At 47.0% G+C, this 17,706-nt stretch overlaps 1 protein-coding gene across 2 annotated transcripts in view; it reads left to right on the top strand.

Annotated features, from left to right (window-relative positions):
- CDHR2 (cadherin related family member 2) overlaps window positions 1-17,706 on the top strand; it is a 365,548-nt gene that overhangs the window by 260,118 nt on the left and 87,724 nt on the right. The gene's annotated exons all lie outside the window — the stretch shown is intronic.

Here is a 17,706-nt window from a genome sequence, read left to right as displayed (position 1 = left end):
CACTAGCCAAGTGTCCCGACACAACACTTGATAAGGTTGTGTGAAGAACGCTGTATTACTTCACAAGTTAAAGGAGAGTACATCCAACAATCGCTAATTGTTCCAATTGTCAAAAGGGCATATTTACGAGCCCCTAACGCCACTGGAGCGTCACCTTTTCTGATGCTCCGGTAGCGTTGCTCTCTGACCCATATTTACAAGGTGGCACTAAGTCACTTACAGTGGCGTTACACCACCTTGTAAATATACCCATTTCTGCTGCAGTCTGCTGCGGCAAAGGGGCGGGCAATGGGTTTTGCAGTGGGCGTTCCACCGCAACACCCATTGCTTTTTGACATATTTACAAGGATGAGGCAGCGCCAAAAACTAAGACCAGGTTTTAGCATGGCAATATGAGGAGAAATCATGAATTTCTCCTCATATTTTGCTGCAACACACATAGAAACAGCAAATCACCTTCAAATTTTATGTGCAGGCACTCTTGCAACATGGCGCAAGGGTGCCTGTGCTGGCGCTAGAATGCTTTTTTAGCAGCAGCACTAGGGGAAGCGCAGGGGTGAGCCATATTTATGTAAATAAAGCACATCGCTGCGTTTAAAAAATGTAGGAGTACCTTTACCAATTTTGGTGTAATACCTCACTGCAACATTTCATTGTAATTATTTCCCAAAGTTCCTATAACTCATTCACTTGAAACATACGAATAGGGGGAAAGGAAATGGGGATGGGCTGGGGGGGTGTTATGCAGGGGACACAAGAAATACGAAGGGAACAAATGAGGAGACAAACAATTGATGTAAACAATATAAAGGTATAACAGAGATGCAATATTTGATCTAGTACAGTATGAAGATATAACACATTCTTCCCCGTTCAATGAGATATATTTTTCTTTAAGAATCTTCCACAATGGTGATATTCTTCTGGAATAGGTCTTGGGACTCTCAGCAATGGTTCCTTCCCAATAATGAACAAGAGTAGGGTGGGGTTTTCCTTCTCTTTCATCACTCTCCGGTTTGAGGTCCTGCCTCAACTTCCTCGCCACAATTTTGCAATATGGGGGAAAAAGTTCATCATGTTAGCTCTGGGTCCAGATAATGGTAAATATTGTTGTGGCAAAGGTTTTCTCTACATAAGAACTTCTCCACCCATTAGTACATTTGGCAACCCTCCTGATGCGCCAACATTTTCCATCCTGCGTGTTGACACTCCCTTTATTAAGCTTAACAATTTTGAGTGGTCTAGAATACCTTGAGCTACCTTTCTCCACCCTTAAAAGTCATTTTATGCATACAACATCTCCGACAACTAACTAAGGAAATCGCGCATTATGCGCCACATCATATCTCCATTTGGCCTTAAACTGATTTCTTTCCACCCTATTTCTCACTTGGCTATAGTCCACCCCTCCTTCTCTGAAGTGGTTATGAGGCTGCATCTTGAGCATTCATCATGTACTCAGATCAGATGATGGAACCCTTCCTCCCAACAACTCCAGTAGTAGGGTGGAGAATAATGTGATATGCCCACAACCTTTCTGACCAAATGTTGTACAGGAATATTGTTCTGTATGGCCATGTGAATACTTTCCTTTAAATAAGGGGGAAGATCAAGAGTAGAAAATACAGCAGTTCCATTCAATATTGATATCAGTTTGTTGACTTTCAGTAGGGGATTTTGATCAATGAGGATGTTAGGATTGAGTGCTCTGAGTTCATACATACACGTATGTTTCCATTGCTCTTCTTTGTCAATACAATGGGTGACACCCATTCAGAGGATTCAGTTTTCTCAATTATTTCTTGGTGCAGTAGTTAACAATTTTTAAGCTTTTTCCTTACAGCCAGCTGTACACCTGTCACTGTTTGCCTGATAGGTGTGGGCACAGGCTTGAGCTTAATACAATGTGAAAAGTCTTTTAGCTTTCCAAATCTCTCACAAACTGTTTTGGGAAATTCATGGGTAAAGTGAGTGCTTAAATTATCCCCATGTATTGAAAGAACAGGACTAGGTACATTGGGATTCACAATCTGGTATAGAAGGCTCTGGTCTTTATATCCCAGAAAACAAACACCCTTGATTGCCACATACATTTTAATGAATGCACTTTTCTTGAATTCCATTTTGGTACAAAAATAGCCCAGGAATTGTATTGCCCTACCATCAAAAGCCACCGCTCTGATGTCAGGTTTTGTGTGCATGCTGATGGCTGGAGCAAACTATTATGTGTACACATCTGAAGTAATAATAGTACATGGCGAAGCAGAGTCCACCATGACTTCCAAATCCTTGCTCAATACTCTCAGAATACACATTTGAGATTTCTCTACAGGTCCATCTAACTTTTATTCAGCTTCTCTGATAACCAAGACTAAGCCTTGTTCTGGCATTGATTTTTCATCATGGTTGCCATCTCTCACTGGGCATTAATCATTGGAAATGTGGGCTACTCTTGTCTTTACATCGCACCAGTCTTCTTTGCAAACTCTACTGAAATATCCATTGTGCCCACATGTTGCAACCTTTATTTATCGCTGAACAAGACTTGCATGAAGCTAAATATGACATACTTCCACATCGGAAACAAGATAGCTTAGTATCAGCAATGAAGTGGCTATCAAATGAACAAAGGGAGAGGCTAATGGAACAGCTACAGCCTGGGGAGATTTGGGCTGCATTAAAGGAGATGCCAATTGAGAAGGCGTCTGGCACAGACTGGCTCAAGATAACTTAGTACAAGGCTTATCAGGACCTTCTGATCCCTCACCTGGCAACTCTTTTTGAGGAAATGGCTGCGGAAGGGCAGATGCCCCCTACTGTGAGGGAGGCTCTCCTGGTCACCCTCCTCAAGCCAAGGAAGCCTCCAAATGCTTGCTCATTATATTGACCACAATCTCTCTTGAATGTAGATACACAATACTCGTGGATCTTTTAGATCTGATGCTCCTGGGGATGGTGGGGCCTGAGCAGTCTGGGTTCATTCCGGGATGCACCTAGCTTCTAATCTTAGAATATTTTCAGGAGTGGTCCAACAGGTGCGAGCTATTGCACTCTTCAGGGATGCTGAAAAGGCATTCGATTCTGTAGAATGGAGCTTTATGACTGCAGTGCTGCGGAGGATTGGGTGGGAGACATATTTTTACAACTCTTCAATGTACTATATACAGGGGCTGACTGCTTGAATCAGAGTATTGGCACAATTTTTGTGCATATTGACATTGGTAGGGGCACTTGGCAGCGGTGTCCGCTGCCCCCACTGCAGTATGTGTTAGTGGCGGAGCCATTGGCCTATGTGCTATGGGAATATCATGCGCGCCACAGTCTCCAGTTCCGTAATTATAGTTTAATTCTTTCAGTTTATGTAAATGACATGTTGCTGTATATTTGGGACCCGGAATACAACCTAATACCGATATTTCTTTAGGTGGTCCTTTTGGGAGGGCACTCAGGGCTACGTATAAATTGGGACAAATTATCTTTCAACTCACACTAGTCACAACCCCACTGCAAATAGATTATCTGCTGCAATGGATAACAGAATCAGTGTGCTCTTTGGGGATCCAGGTGTGCATGGACCCAGAGGTGGTACTCCTAGGGAACTATGGTAGGGCACAGCAGAAATTAGCAGAAGAAATAGACTGTTAGATTAAATTGCCATTGTAGCTTGTGGATCAAGTGGCCATCATGAAAATGGTGGTGCTCCCACGTTTCTTATTCTTGTTTATGAGTATCCCACACTTGCTTCCTCATTCAATCTGAGACACCCTGAGGGTGCACATTACCTGACTGGCGCGGGACAGGGGACAGCCTCTGGTATGTTGAGAGATTCTTACTTTACCCTATGACACGGTTTGGCTAAATGCTCCCGATCTTGAAATCTACTATAGGCCAGCTCAATGTAGTTTTGGGCAGTACTGAAATCATGGACTGCAGGATCTTCCTCACATGTGGTTGGAGTGTGCAGCGGCAGCACCCCATACCCTGCTGCAGGTGCTTTTCTGAAAAACAGTATGCCATAACTGTATGTTGGATTAATTGAATGTCACAAGTTGCTCCTGGGTAAATCTCCTGGAGCGCAGAGTGAGTGCACGGCTGTACTCACCATATACCCTGTTGCCCTGGTGCCTATGGTTTCCCATGGGACAGGAGAAGAATGCAGCGCGAGTACTGGGAACCCTGGATATTCATACCATGGGAGATTTCTTCGAAGAGGGTGTAATACATAGCTGGGATCAAGTTTGTAATCCTAATACTGCACCCACTGCATTAACACAGTCTGATTATTATAGAACCAGACAGGCTATGCATAACTTCCTGGGTGATGACTTTCAGGAGCACTTGGAGCTACGGGCCCTATCCTCTCTCTTGCAGTCGCCCACCCCTACACATATAGTAGCCAGGATCTATGCATATACACAAGAAACATGCAGACCTGGCCTGTCGAAAGCAAGGCCAGACTGGCAAAGTGACTTGGGCGTTAACAATTGCAATGCTGTTGTTCGGTCATAAAATCAGTCTCACTGAATAGCAGAAACATACTTATTCACTTTAAATATATAAATAGAGTGTATTATACATCGGTTAGACTAGATAGGTATGGATTATGAGATAATGCAAGGTGTGCTCTTTGTGGAGATGATGAGGCTGGGTTTGAACATTTGGCATGGTACTGTTCTTGGACCCAAAACTTTTTCGGGTCTGTATAGAGGAGTGCACCCCCGAATAAACCGCAGTCTGAACCTCATCTTTTGGAGGACTTCCCACATATAATGCTAGCTGACGGTGTCAAACACACAATCCAAGTCTAAAATTGTGAGTGCACAGGCCTCATTGGAGGACATGTAACACATGGCTCAAGTGCCTTATGATGTGCAAAGGATAAAGCCTGTTTGGTCTGGATTTACAACAGTTCTCACCACTTGGAGGAGTCTGTCTGCCAAAACCTTATATAGCAACTTCAAATCTGTGTTCAGCAGCGACAGAGGTCGGTGGCAGGCCCGCTCTGAGGGGCCTCTGCCTTCCTTTAGGATGAGGATCATTACTGCTTCCCTCACAGGAGGTGGCGGCATTCCTGTCTCTCTTGCTTACAGAAATACCTGCATTAACTTTTGCAGGATAAAGTCTGGCAGTAGTAGATAGAGATTTGCTGGGGGCCCATTTGCGCCAGAACTTTTACCCCAGGGCATATCAGCTAGAGGGTTTTTAAGTTCCTCTAATTCCAGTGGCTTCTCCAAAGCCTGCCACTGTCCGCCGTGAGGTGAGGCAGTTCCACCTCAGCACATTAGCATTCCAAATTCTCTTGGGCAGGGCCCTGTGCCGGTGCTAACCCCTCCTCTAAGTAAGGTGTGAAGGTGGCGTGTATGCCATCTCTGTTAAGTATGGTCTTGCCCCCTCCATGTTTGGCGACAGAATATGTGTATGCAATCTATCTTTCTACAGATGCCATGCTAATAGCCTCTCAGAGTTGTCACCCTCATGAAACAGTGTTGTCTTTACTGTGTGTGGATACATTTTTCCAGTCTGGTCCAGGTGTTCCCCATTTGTCTTTTTTCTGTCAGCCAAATCCTGCAGAGCGGTGGGTATTGAGCACTCGGTTTATCTAGGTGCGCCACCTTACTCTCCAGGTCAGGAACATCCTTTTCAAGTTGTCTGCACATGCTGTATACTTGTGCCAGGCATTCCCCCCGAAGAGCCACCTTGTATGCTTCCCACTCCAGCACTGTGCTGCTCATAGAACCCGTATTCTCTCTAAAGAACAAGGTTGTGCACTCTTGGACTGGTGTTAAGAATGCCATATTTGTTAATAACTAAGTTTGCAGGTGTCACAGCAGTACTTGAGGCCTATGCCTTCCCAGCGTTAGCGTCAAAAGCATTGGGGCATGATCCTACAGGTACCTGTACAAGTATGCAGTCTATTGATAAATGCTCACCACCTCCCTCAGCAAAACCCCACCACCGACATCCAAAGACGTTAATACTGATGCACGCAACGTCCACAGATGGATCTCTAACTGCACCAATACTGGCTCCCATCAAAAGCCCCAGACAAGCGACACTCCAAGAAAGCTAGCTGGTACTCTCTCACCCTTCATGAGTCCAGACGTACCTGTAGATGACTCAAGAAGAGTTGGAGGAGCAGCAAGACCCCGGACGACCACTCAGCCTTCAAAACCGCTCTCACCAAACACCACCACCTTATAAGAACAACAATAAAAGCAGCCCTACAAGAAAAGATCAACCCTAACACACTCAATAGCAAAGAACTCAGTGGTCAAAGAATTCGCCAAACCCAGCACAGAAACAGCAGACATCCCACCCTCCCAAAACCTCTGAAACAAACTCTGAAACTTCTTCCACCACAACATTAAGGAGATCTATGACAGCTTCAACAGCCTTGATACCCAAAACCCTCTCTCCCCACCCACAACCACCGCACTCAACAACACCAGACCCCAGCAGACCCTGCTCAGCTGGATTCCCTTAACCGCTGACAACACCCTCAAGATCATGAAGAGCATACACTGCAGAGCACCCTTGGACCCCTGTCCGCACCTCATCTTCAACAGACCCGACACCTCCATGGCCTCTGAACTCTGCCACACCATGAACTGTTCCATCAACTCTTCCACCTTCCCGGAAGACTGGAAACACGCAGAGATCAACCCCTGCTGAAGAAACTTTCTGCTGACCGGATGAACCTCAAGAACTTCAGATACATCTCTCTGCTCCCCTTACCAGCCAAACTCATTCAGAAGGCCATCAACACCCAACTTTCCGAGTTCATCAAAGCGAATCACATCCTGGACCTCTCCCAATCCGTCTTCCGAAGCAACCATAGCACTGAGACCGGCCTCCTCTCCACCACAGATGACATCCACACCCTCCTCGACCGAGGCGAAACTGCAGCTCTCATCCTCCTGGATCTCTCTGCCCCCTTCGATACCATCTGCCGCGGCACCCTATGCACAAGACTCCATGATACCGGCATCTGCAACAAAGCCCTGGAATGAATCAGCTCCTTCCGCAATGGCTGAACATAGAGAGTCAGGCTACCACTGTTCCACTCTGAACCCACAGAAATCAGCTGCGGAGTGCCTCAGGCCTCCTCCCTGAGCCCCACTCTCTTCAACATCTACATGGTCCCGCTCGCAGCCATTCAGGAACCATGGACTCAACATTGTCTCTTTTGCCAATGACACCCATATGATTCTCTCCCTCATCCATGAACCCTCAGTCTCCAAGAACAACTTCCACGATGGGATAAAGGCTGTTGCCAAATGGATGAAGGACAGCTGCCTCAAGCTCAAGAGAAGACCAAAGTCCTCATCCTGGAACAACTTCTAGTGGCCCGCAGCACTTGGAACCACCCCAACACCCACAGACCACGCACAAAACCCCAGCATCATCCTGGACTCCTTGCTCACCATGAACCTCCAGATCAACATTGTCTCATCATCCTGCTTCCACACGCTATGCCTGATCTGAAAAATCTTCAAGTGGATCCTCACTGGGTTCAGAAGAGGGTCACCCACACACTCATCAGCAGCAGACTTGACTACGGCAATGCACTCTACGCCGGCTTCACCCAGAATCCCTCAAGAAACTGCAGAATATTCAGAATGCCTCTGCCAGACTCATCCTCAACATCCACAGCCACATCACCAGCCACGTGAGGGACCTTCACTGGCTCCCAGTCAACAAAAGTATCACCTTCAAGCTCCTCACACACGCCTACAAAGCCCTGCATGACGCAGGACCTGTGAACCTCAACCACCACCTCACGTTCCACGCACCAACCAGAGACCTCCGCTCTGCCCAACTAGCCCTGGCCACCGTCCCCCGAATCTGCAAGACCACGGCCGGAGGAAGATCCTTCTACCTCGTAGCAAAGACCTGGAACACCATACCTCTCCTCCTCAGGCAATCACAGTCACTGCTTCAATTCATAAAGGACCTCAAGACATGGCTCTTCAACTGAACCACAGTGTCTTTGACGAGCCCCCGTGCCTTGAGACCTTTACGGGTGAGTAGTCACAGCCGGTCAAGGAAGAAATGATAAGCAATCTTATCGCCACTGTGAAACGCTCATCTCACTCCCTCGATCAACTTCCCTCGATACTGACCAAGGATTTGAAGCTCACTCTAGCCCCAATTTGGAGCAAGATCATCAATAGCTCCTTGAGCAAGGGCCACATCCCGGACTGCCTTAAACTAGGACAAGTCACACCTCTGCTGAAAAAACCTGGCCTTGACCTCATGGACATGAACAATTTCAGGCCAGTCTCGAACCTTCCGTTCCTAGCCAAAATTCTGGAAAGATGTGTGCTCTCACAATTAAACCAACATCTAGAGAATTATAACCTACTGAATCCTCTCCAATCAGCGTTCAGGAAAGGATGCAGCACTGAAACCGCAATCCTAAAGGTTCTCGATGATCTGCACATGTCACTCGACTCCAACCACTGTAGCCTTCTCATTCTCCTTGATCTCTCGGCTGCGTTCGACACAGTAGATCATACCCTCCTACTTAATGTCCTCCGAGAGAGAGCGGGCATCGAAAAGACAGTCTTAAAATGGTTCTCCTCCTTTCTTAACAACTGCACTCAAAGAATAAAGATCAACAGCTTCGAATCAGACCCTCTCCCCCTCAGCAGAGGAGTCCCTCAAGGATCAGTACTCTCCCCACAACTCTTCAACATTTACATGGAACCCCTCACCTCACTTCTCAGGAAATCCGACATCCCCTTCCACCTTTACGCGGATGCCACTCAACTCTATTTAGAAACCACTTTGATCGCAGACATCCACAGATTAAATGCTACACTCTTGGAGGTCCAACACTGGCTCTCAGCCAACCACCTCAAACTGAACGAAGAGAAAACAGAAGTACTCCTAATCTCGAACAATGATGAAAACCCACAAATAGTGGAATGGCTCAAAGCCTTAAATGCCCTCAATGTCTCTATAACGCCAACGGACTCCGCAAAATCCCTAGGAATTACTCTTGACTCGAAACTGGTCCTGAATAAACAAATCTCTAAAACTGCCAAAAGCGCGTTCATGAACCTGAAACTTCTCTATTAAATTAAACCCTCCCCCCCCCCCAAAGATCTGAAACAGGCCACGCAGGCACTTGTGCTCTCCAGAATTGACTATGGCATCGCTGTACTGACCGGAACAGCCAAGTCGCACCTGGGTCCTCTCTCCTCCACCCTCAACGCAGCAGCAAGAATGGTCACAGGAACAAGGAAATATGACCACATCTCTCAGGCACTCAAAGAACTGAAATGGCTCTCAATCGACCAACGAGCCAACTTCCGCACAGCCTGCCTCACACATAAAGCCCTACAATCAGGCAAACCAGAATACCTGGCCTACAAACTCAAAAGGGCGGGTCAATCCAGGAACCTCAGAAGCTCCAACACACTACTACTCATCCCTCTGAAATCACAGAAACGCAATACCTCAAATAAATCCTTTGCGGGGAATGCTCCCAGGATCTGGAACGCCCCCCCCCCCCACATCAGAATGACCGCCTCCTTCCCGCAATTCAAATCGCTACTCAAAGCCCTCTTCCTGGAACGCTCCTCTGCTTAACGAGAACTCCATGCCTGTTGGTGAAATCCGATATCTCTCTTGATCTAGAGCCGATTGTTTCGCTCTTGAACTCCGTCCCATTTTGCGCCCAAGTTGTTGTTTTACAGACTCTATTTCCTACCTGTTGTTCCTGATTCCGTTTTTTCTATGTTTATTTTTCCTGTTGCATTTCTCTATTTGCTGTGAAGCGCTCTGATACCCTTGAGTCCAGCCAGCGCTATACAAAACTTCAATAAATAAAAAATATTTTTTTTTTGAAAAATTCACAAGATACCTGAGTTATTGATTGATTGATTGATTGAACATCTTTGCTGTGCCCCATCTCAAGGTCCAGTTTACTATGGGTCATATGGACAGGAGAGAAAAAGTAGTATGTCTTGTCTCCCGAATGTTGGTGGTGACTTATTTCAAATAGGTTCAAGTCCATATAGAATGCCGCAGCCATAGTAATCCTCAACCTCCACAAATGGACCAGCATCTACCCCCTACCTCAGAAGCCTCCACTAGCTCCCTGTCCAGAAGAGATGCCAGTTCACGCTGCTAACCCACACTTACGAAGCCCTCCATAACATCGAACCAACTTATATCAACCACCGCATGACCTTCCACAAACCAGCCAGACAACTCCGCTCCGCCTCCCTCGCCCATGTCACCCGCATCCACCGAAGCCACAGTGGAGGTTGTTCCTTCTCCTACCTCGCTGCCAAGTCCTGGAACAACCTTTCCCTCCACCTTCGAACATCACCTTCACTCGCTGCCTTCAGGAAGGGACTCAAGATCTGGCTCTTCGTTTAAAGGCCTTCGGGACTTCAGCGGCCTGATACTCCCGGGGTGATAAGCCATGCCATATAAATACTGCTTGATTGATACACCATTGAGGATCCAATCACAATTATGTATCTACCCTTTGGGTGTGACACTACTGTCTGCTCCATGAACTGAACCCCCTCAGCAATCCACGTCAGCACCCCAGCATAATTAGAGTAAGTGGAAGTGTACATATGCTCCCTCCAGCCCCCAGTTGAGCTGCCTCTGGTCTAAGGAGATGCGTTTCTTAAAGCAGTGTGATCTGAATTTTGTAGTTGCGTGAGTAGGAGAAAACCCTTCATCTCTTGGAGCAACTACACAGGCCCGAACATTCCATGTCACAAATGATCTGCCCATAACACCTGACAATGAGAAGCATGTCCATAGCCAATCTGATTGGCAGTCACAGATTCTTACCACACCCAAAGGGCTCTATAGCATTTGTGCAAGTAACTAAAGTCCTTAGCTGCCATTCCCGGATCAAGCCAACAACTGCAAAGCCTGAAACTCAACTTTTGTCTTCCCTTCTCCTCCCTCTGGGCAGGGGCCTAATCCCCTCCAACTCTCATCCCGCTCCAGTGTAGCACTATCTCACCTTCATTCCTGAAAGGTTGTGCACTCATTGCTCAGCTCCCCCTGCCAAACAAGTAGTCGTTCCCAACACTAGTAAGAAACACAAAAAGTGCAAGCACCCTTTAGAACAATGAACTTGAGGGCAGCTGTTGAGCAGCTCAGGCCAAACCAGTAAGGTAGCAGCCCAATCTGGTGCCAAAACCACCAGCGCAGGTCTCCCCATGAGACCAATTCAGAAACTGTGGCACCTCAGCTCTGGAGGGGAAGCTAGAAAGGTATAGGGGTTGGGTGCTTCGGGTCCACTTGTTCACGACCCAGTCTTTCAGTTGGATGTCACTTAGCACCACCAACAAAGCCATCTTTCCTCTACCAGCAGATTGAAGCCAGTCCCTCCAAGCCATGCCCCCATGGGGGGACAATAATCTTTGGGCAGCCGGATCCTCCTACATGCCCGTTTCAGGTAGGCAACTTCGAGGGGTCTGTCTGTCGCCCGGCAGGACCTGCTCCTCAGCCCCACTCACCAGATGGTCAGCAGCTCGGTCCAATTCCTCAGATGAGGTGTATTCCTGCCTGGTCAATGTACCATCCTCCTGGACCATGATTCAGGTGGCTTGTCTTGGGCGCTCCTCCTGCACCTGGTTAGGGGTGCTGCCATCGGTTAACATAGCTTTGCTGTCAGAAACGAGGTGCCTCCAGCAATCTGTGGTCTGCCTGGACCCATGTCTCCAGCCAATCCCATACCTCCTCAGGATGGTAAAAAAACTGAGTTTTTCCTTGGGCAATCACTTTCAGTGGCACTGGGATTAACAACATATAACGAAGATCTAGCACCTTATTGCTGTTTCACCTCCATGTATGATTTACGTTAAGATTGGAAATTTCTGCTTTACTTACTTTCCTATGACTATTAACCCTTCTGGGGTCTAGGATATTAACCAGGACTCTCCAGCCATTTCTGTCGTGGGCTTTTCTTTCAATCTGACTCCAGGTGTAACCCACCTCCATGTAGTCAGCCTCGAGGCCTCAGTGCCAGGTATTTCTTGGCTCTACCCCTTTTTTTTCCCCTTGAGCGTTCCAGGTCAAGACTTCTTTGGTGGTGTTTGATGCAGACTTGCGGAGGGTACGACCTTTCCAGGGCCAGCGTCTCTTCATGGTTACTTCATGAGCATGAAGATGGAAAGTCTGCTGCCACAGGTTGTTGTTGCTGATGGTGTTTGGCCAGTGGATTTGGAGGATTTTCCTCAGACAGGTGTTTATGAAGGTCTGGACTAGGTTGGTGGTGGTCACTGTTAACCGCCAAGTTTCTGCTTCACACAGAAGGACAGATTTTCCCTTGGTTTAAAAAAGTCAGATCTTGGTTTGCAGCGTTAGGTCCTTGAAGCTGCAAATCTCATTCAGCTGGTTTAGTCAGGGTAAATTGCTATGTTTTGATTCTCAAGGGAGCACTGTGGCATTGCCCTGCCCTGGCCATCATGAAGGTAATGTTCCTGTCCCTCTAATGTAGAATTTGGGCTGTCAGGGCCTTTCAAAGTGCTCCCAGTGGGGAAGGTGAGGCAAGCGCTCTGTGAGCTCGATCCACTGTGAATATTGAGGTTTATCCCTTTGGGCGCAACCCTGTCCATATTCAGTTCGCCAGAAAAGACCCTGCCACCAAGCCCTCATCCCACTCCGAGAACCCCAGGAATTGCAGGTTGTTGCAGCAGGAGGGTTTCTCTGCATTCTCTGTTCTGTTCTCCAGAATAGTTGCCTCTGTGGTGAGCTTTGCCATTTGGTTAATTAAAACTTTGACATCCATTCAATTTCCCCTTCAAGGGCAGTGCATAACCCATGAATCACGACCAACAGCTCTGCTCTGGAGGGCCCTGCTTCACGCCCCTCCAAACCAGATGCATTCTGGAAATCCGGTTGTCTTGTGATTCGGATGAAGGTGTAAGTGAATGTATATTGAGTGATGGTCTTACTCTGGGCAAGTTTGAGCACCTTGTCCTTGTCCATCCTGCCAATCAGTCACACTCTTCCAGGCCCCACCACTGCACTGAGCAATGGGGAGGCCCACGTGCCCATGGGCGACCCAGCTCCCTCACTAGGGAGTATTGAGGATCAGCTGCCTCTATATAAGAGGATCACCTGGATGTTGCATGTGTCTCCTAGCGTCACTGTTCTTCAATCTCCCAGCACCAATCAGGCAGGTAAAAACTATCCGCTCCCTTAAATTGGAAGGCTGCACACTTGGGCGAGGTCGAGGGACCTTTATGCAGTCCATACTCACACAGATCCTCCAGTCAACAAAGATATCATGCACACCGTACACTATGGAGCACCCACATACCCCTGTCCCCACCATATGTTCCACCTTGGCAACAGGACCATCAGCAACAAGCTCACAGCCATCTTCAACACATCTTTCACATCCGCCACCTTCCCAGATAAGTGGAAACATTTGTAAGTAAAACCTGTCCACAAGAAACCGTCTGTCGACCACAATGAACTCAAGAACTACAGGCTCCCCTTTACCGCAAAAGTTCTTGAAAAGGCCATCAAGCACCAACTCACGGAATACCTCTAGAACAACAATCTTATGGATGCTTCCCAGACCGGATTATGCATGAACCACAGCACCTAAACCTTCCTGATCACAGCCACTGATGACATCAGAACCCTCCTAGACTGGGGAGAAGCAGCTGCACTGATCCTCCTCGACCTCTCAGCGGCCTTCAACACTGTGTCCCACTACACCCTAATGAAAAGGCTTCATGAGATTGGAATCCAGTAGAACACCCTCAGATGTATTGCATCCTTTATCACCAGAAGAACACAGAGAATCTGCCTTCCACCTCAGAGCCCAAGAACATCATCTGCGGCATCCCTCAAGGTTCATCCCTCATACCGACTCTGTTCAATGCCTACATGACCCTCTGGCCAACATTGTCAAAAACCATGGACTGAACATCCTCTCCTATGCAGCAACACCCAGCCCACCCTCTCTCTATCCAAGACCCTTCCACCACAAGGACCAACTTCCCCCAGTGTATGACCAGCGTCACTGTTCGTAGGCATGGCACCTTAGCCCCGCCAAAAGAAAAGTGGGGTTTTACTGCTCTACAAGTATCCATTTTCCAGTTACTGCAAGCCCAGGTGCTCAAACCCAGCAGAATATGTATCCCGACATCCACAGAGTCGAGATGGCAAGACTGGTGACAAAGTAACAAGAGCCGATGAATATATGCCCTTGGTCACATTAGTGAGCTGTCTGCAGTCGGTGAGCCGCAGAGATATACCCGAAGCAACTGACATTTGCCTTCAGCAAGCATGCATTGCAACCTTCAATAGGTAGAAGGTTTTTCTAGGAGGGGTACACAGCTGTAATGCTGCCCACAGCCTCAAACTGACTGCTTTCTGGTGTATTATTAATGAACAACTGGTGTCCTCCTCAGAGGGGCCCACATAATTGTGCTCCAAAGTCGTTGCCTGCGCATTGTGACATTAGCTCTTGTAGCACCCCTGAGCAAGACCAAAGCATGGCACTACAGTAAAGTGTGGTTCCCCGCCATGGATGAAAGGGTCAAACACGTCACTAGGTGTCAGTGGTGTTGGACCAACCAGCTCATGTTAACATAGAAAACCCAGTGATGGGCTGTGGCAGGACATTAACGAAGATTTTGGCTCCTTCCAAGATGGGGGCCCACATAATTGTGCTCCAAAGTCGTTGCCTGCGCATTGTGACATTAGCTCTTGTAGCACCCCTGAGCAAGACCAAAGCATGGCACTACAGTAAAGTGTGGTTCCCCGCCATGGATGAAAGGGTCAAACACGTCACTAGGTGTCAGTGGTGTTGGACCAACCAGCTCCTGTTAACATAGAAAACCCAGTGATGGGCTGTGGCAGGACATTAACGAAGATTTTGGCTCCTTCCAAGATGGGTGCCATATTATGGATGCTTAGTCCAAGTTTCCCGTTGTTGTGATACTTCTAGGTAGACATATGAATTGCACAAACTTCTGATGTTAAGGAAAAGAAAACTTTTAGAGGAATGTAGTGTACCACATGATTACGTGATGCACGGCCTAATGTCACGCATGCATGCCATCATCCAGGTGCAGCGTCAAGCGCACATTAAAGAGAAGACCGTGTTTGTGCAAGGATGGTCCGGGTCCGCTCTCCAACCCCAGTGTTCTGGCTCCTCTTTGTGGACCCGCGCTGTCAGGGGCAGTAACTTTCCAACTGTCACAAAGTAGCGATCTTGGTGCACAGCACCACAGATATTTCAAAGGTGATGAGACCATCAGCCATCTTCATGTACAAGACTAAGGGCCTCATTTATGAAAAGTGTTGCATCGCTAGTTGAAAAGAGCGATGCAAAACATTTCATTGCGCCCTCCTTGCAACACCTTGGATACGCTGTATTTACAGTACTTTGCTCCATGTTGCTAGAATTGACCAGATACGTCAGGAATCCTGACGTATCTGGTCGCGCAGTAATGACACATTGCTGGAGTGTGTTGCAAAACAGACACCAACCCCAGCAATGTGTCATTACACTTGGGCGAGTCCCATGTTAAAGGGCCTGCATCAATACTTATGCCTGCTGTGAAGCAGGCTCAAAGATCTGATGCAGTGACGCCTTAGAAGTGTTGCAGTGAAATCTTTTAGATTTCACTGCATCACTTCTATGTGGCTTTCCTGCGTCGGAACGCCCACCCATCATACATTATACCTGACACTGGTATAATGTATCGCAGGGGTTTACAAAGTGACTCATCTGCCCAGATGCATCCCTTTGTGAATATGACACAGTGTGGTGCATTTGTTTACGACGCTGCAGCGTTACAAAAAGTGACACAACTGCAGTGTAAGCCCTTCATAAATAAGGGCCTAACTGTCACAATGGTGGTAGCTATTTCAGAGGCAGTGAAGTGATCAATTTATGGCACTGCAACTATCACAAAGGATCTGAGGTACTCAGTCGTCTTGATTTACGGCACTGTAACTATCACAAAAGCTGGTGAGGCCGTCAGCCATCTTGATTTTCTAATCAAAATTGGTGACACTTCTACCTTCTTTGCCAGTGAAACTTTGTGACTGAGAGGAAGCAACCAAGGCGATGCCCATCGCTCTTCTGGAGGTCCATGTGCAGTCATTAAGGATTAAATCTTCTTGCTACCTTCCATAATCATTCTAGTTATTTTGGGGCTATAATGAAGAACCACTATGCTCTTATCTTCCCTAAAGTAAGATAAAGAAACAATTCTACAGTGAGTGCCACCGTGTTGCCATCTCGGGACAATTGAGTTGTTCGGCTGCTTTGGGGCACAGAGATCACCAATTCTTTATTTTTGTAGAATTGTCCAATTTTCGTGGTGTGCTTTGGGATGAAGTGGTCAGTAATCAAATTTTTTTAGGGTTGCATGACATCCTTCTGACCTGTGCCTCAAGTGCCAAATGTCCCACTTTTGTTACCCGCCATTGGTCTCTAGCAAGAGCAGCATGTGAGATTAAATCCTGCTCTAACTATGGTGTTACACAAGAGTTATCTTTCAGTGCCTTAGTTAAGACCAGACATGGTGGAGTTTTGGAATGACTGCAGGTCCAACGAGAGATATTCAATAATGAGTGGCATAACTAGGGTTTCATAGGCATAATGTAAGCAAGAAAAATGCCACCACTGGAAACTTCACTGGGTGGTAAATACAGCCATAATAACGATGCAATGGGCGCCACACATCCGCAGGCCCCGGTGCCACTGCACCTTCTGTACTAATGATTGAGTCCTTGCTGTAACCTTTCTACAGCTGCCTCCTCTTACTTTGGAGGAGTAATGTGATCTGGTGCTTGAAAGATTGGGAGCTGCACTGGACTGCTGCTTACAATTATCTGCCATCCCGTTGCTGCCTGTTAATGACACGCCTGCTGCCAGACCAGAGGCAAACTCCTGCGGTTCCTTCTCATCTTGCAAGTGAGGATGAGGAGTTAGGCTCCTCACAGCGATAACACTGAGGATCATTAAGTCTTCTCCAAGCTACCAACAACTATGCTGTCCCAAAGTCATCTCCTTCGCCATCCCAGCATTGTTTACAGCAGGTCGCATAGATCAGTATCCTTCAATGATTTGGAGGCCATTCTCGACTCACACCCACTCTCAATCCAAGTCAAAATACATGATGATTTTAATCATAACTTACAAAAACAATCATTAACTTAACATCCTCACACAACTCCTCTTAGAACATGAGGATATCCCTGACCACATTCTACCATCTGATAAATATCCCTCTTCTCTTTCACCATCAGCTTCTCCTTGTTTGATGCCACTCTCATACGCTTGATAGTGAACATCTCCAATTGCACCTACTCTGAGACTCCTAATAGTTGTAGGAAAAACACTTCAAACCTGTCCATGGATACCAGGTCCATAACAGACCAACCTCACTTCCTCACTTTACTTCCTAGAAATCATTCATTGAAACTCTCCAGAAAGAACACTCAAAAGCATTCTGAGCTTCAAAAGTTGAGGAAGTCGCGACTGAAGTCTAGGGGGTTGCAAATTTAAGGGATATGAACATTGTTTATTTCCATCTTTAAAAAGGCAGAGATTTTGCCAGCTGCCCCTTGTCAGGGAGAGGTCAGTTACGATTAGGGATCGAACTCTTCCCAGTTCCAGTTTGCATGCATTTATTCCTGCTATTTAAGGGGCATGTAATAAAGTAATACACATAACAGGCATACTATACG

Source organism: Lissotriton helveticus, chromosome 7 (assembly GCF_964261635.1).
Source record: "Lissotriton helveticus chromosome 7, aLisHel1.1, whole genome shotgun sequence".
Classification (NCBI taxonomy): Eukaryota; Metazoa; Chordata; class Amphibia; order Caudata; family Salamandridae; genus Lissotriton; species Lissotriton helveticus.
The sequence above is the reverse complement of the archived record's forward strand: the minus strand, read 5'-3'. Positions and strand labels throughout refer to the sequence as shown.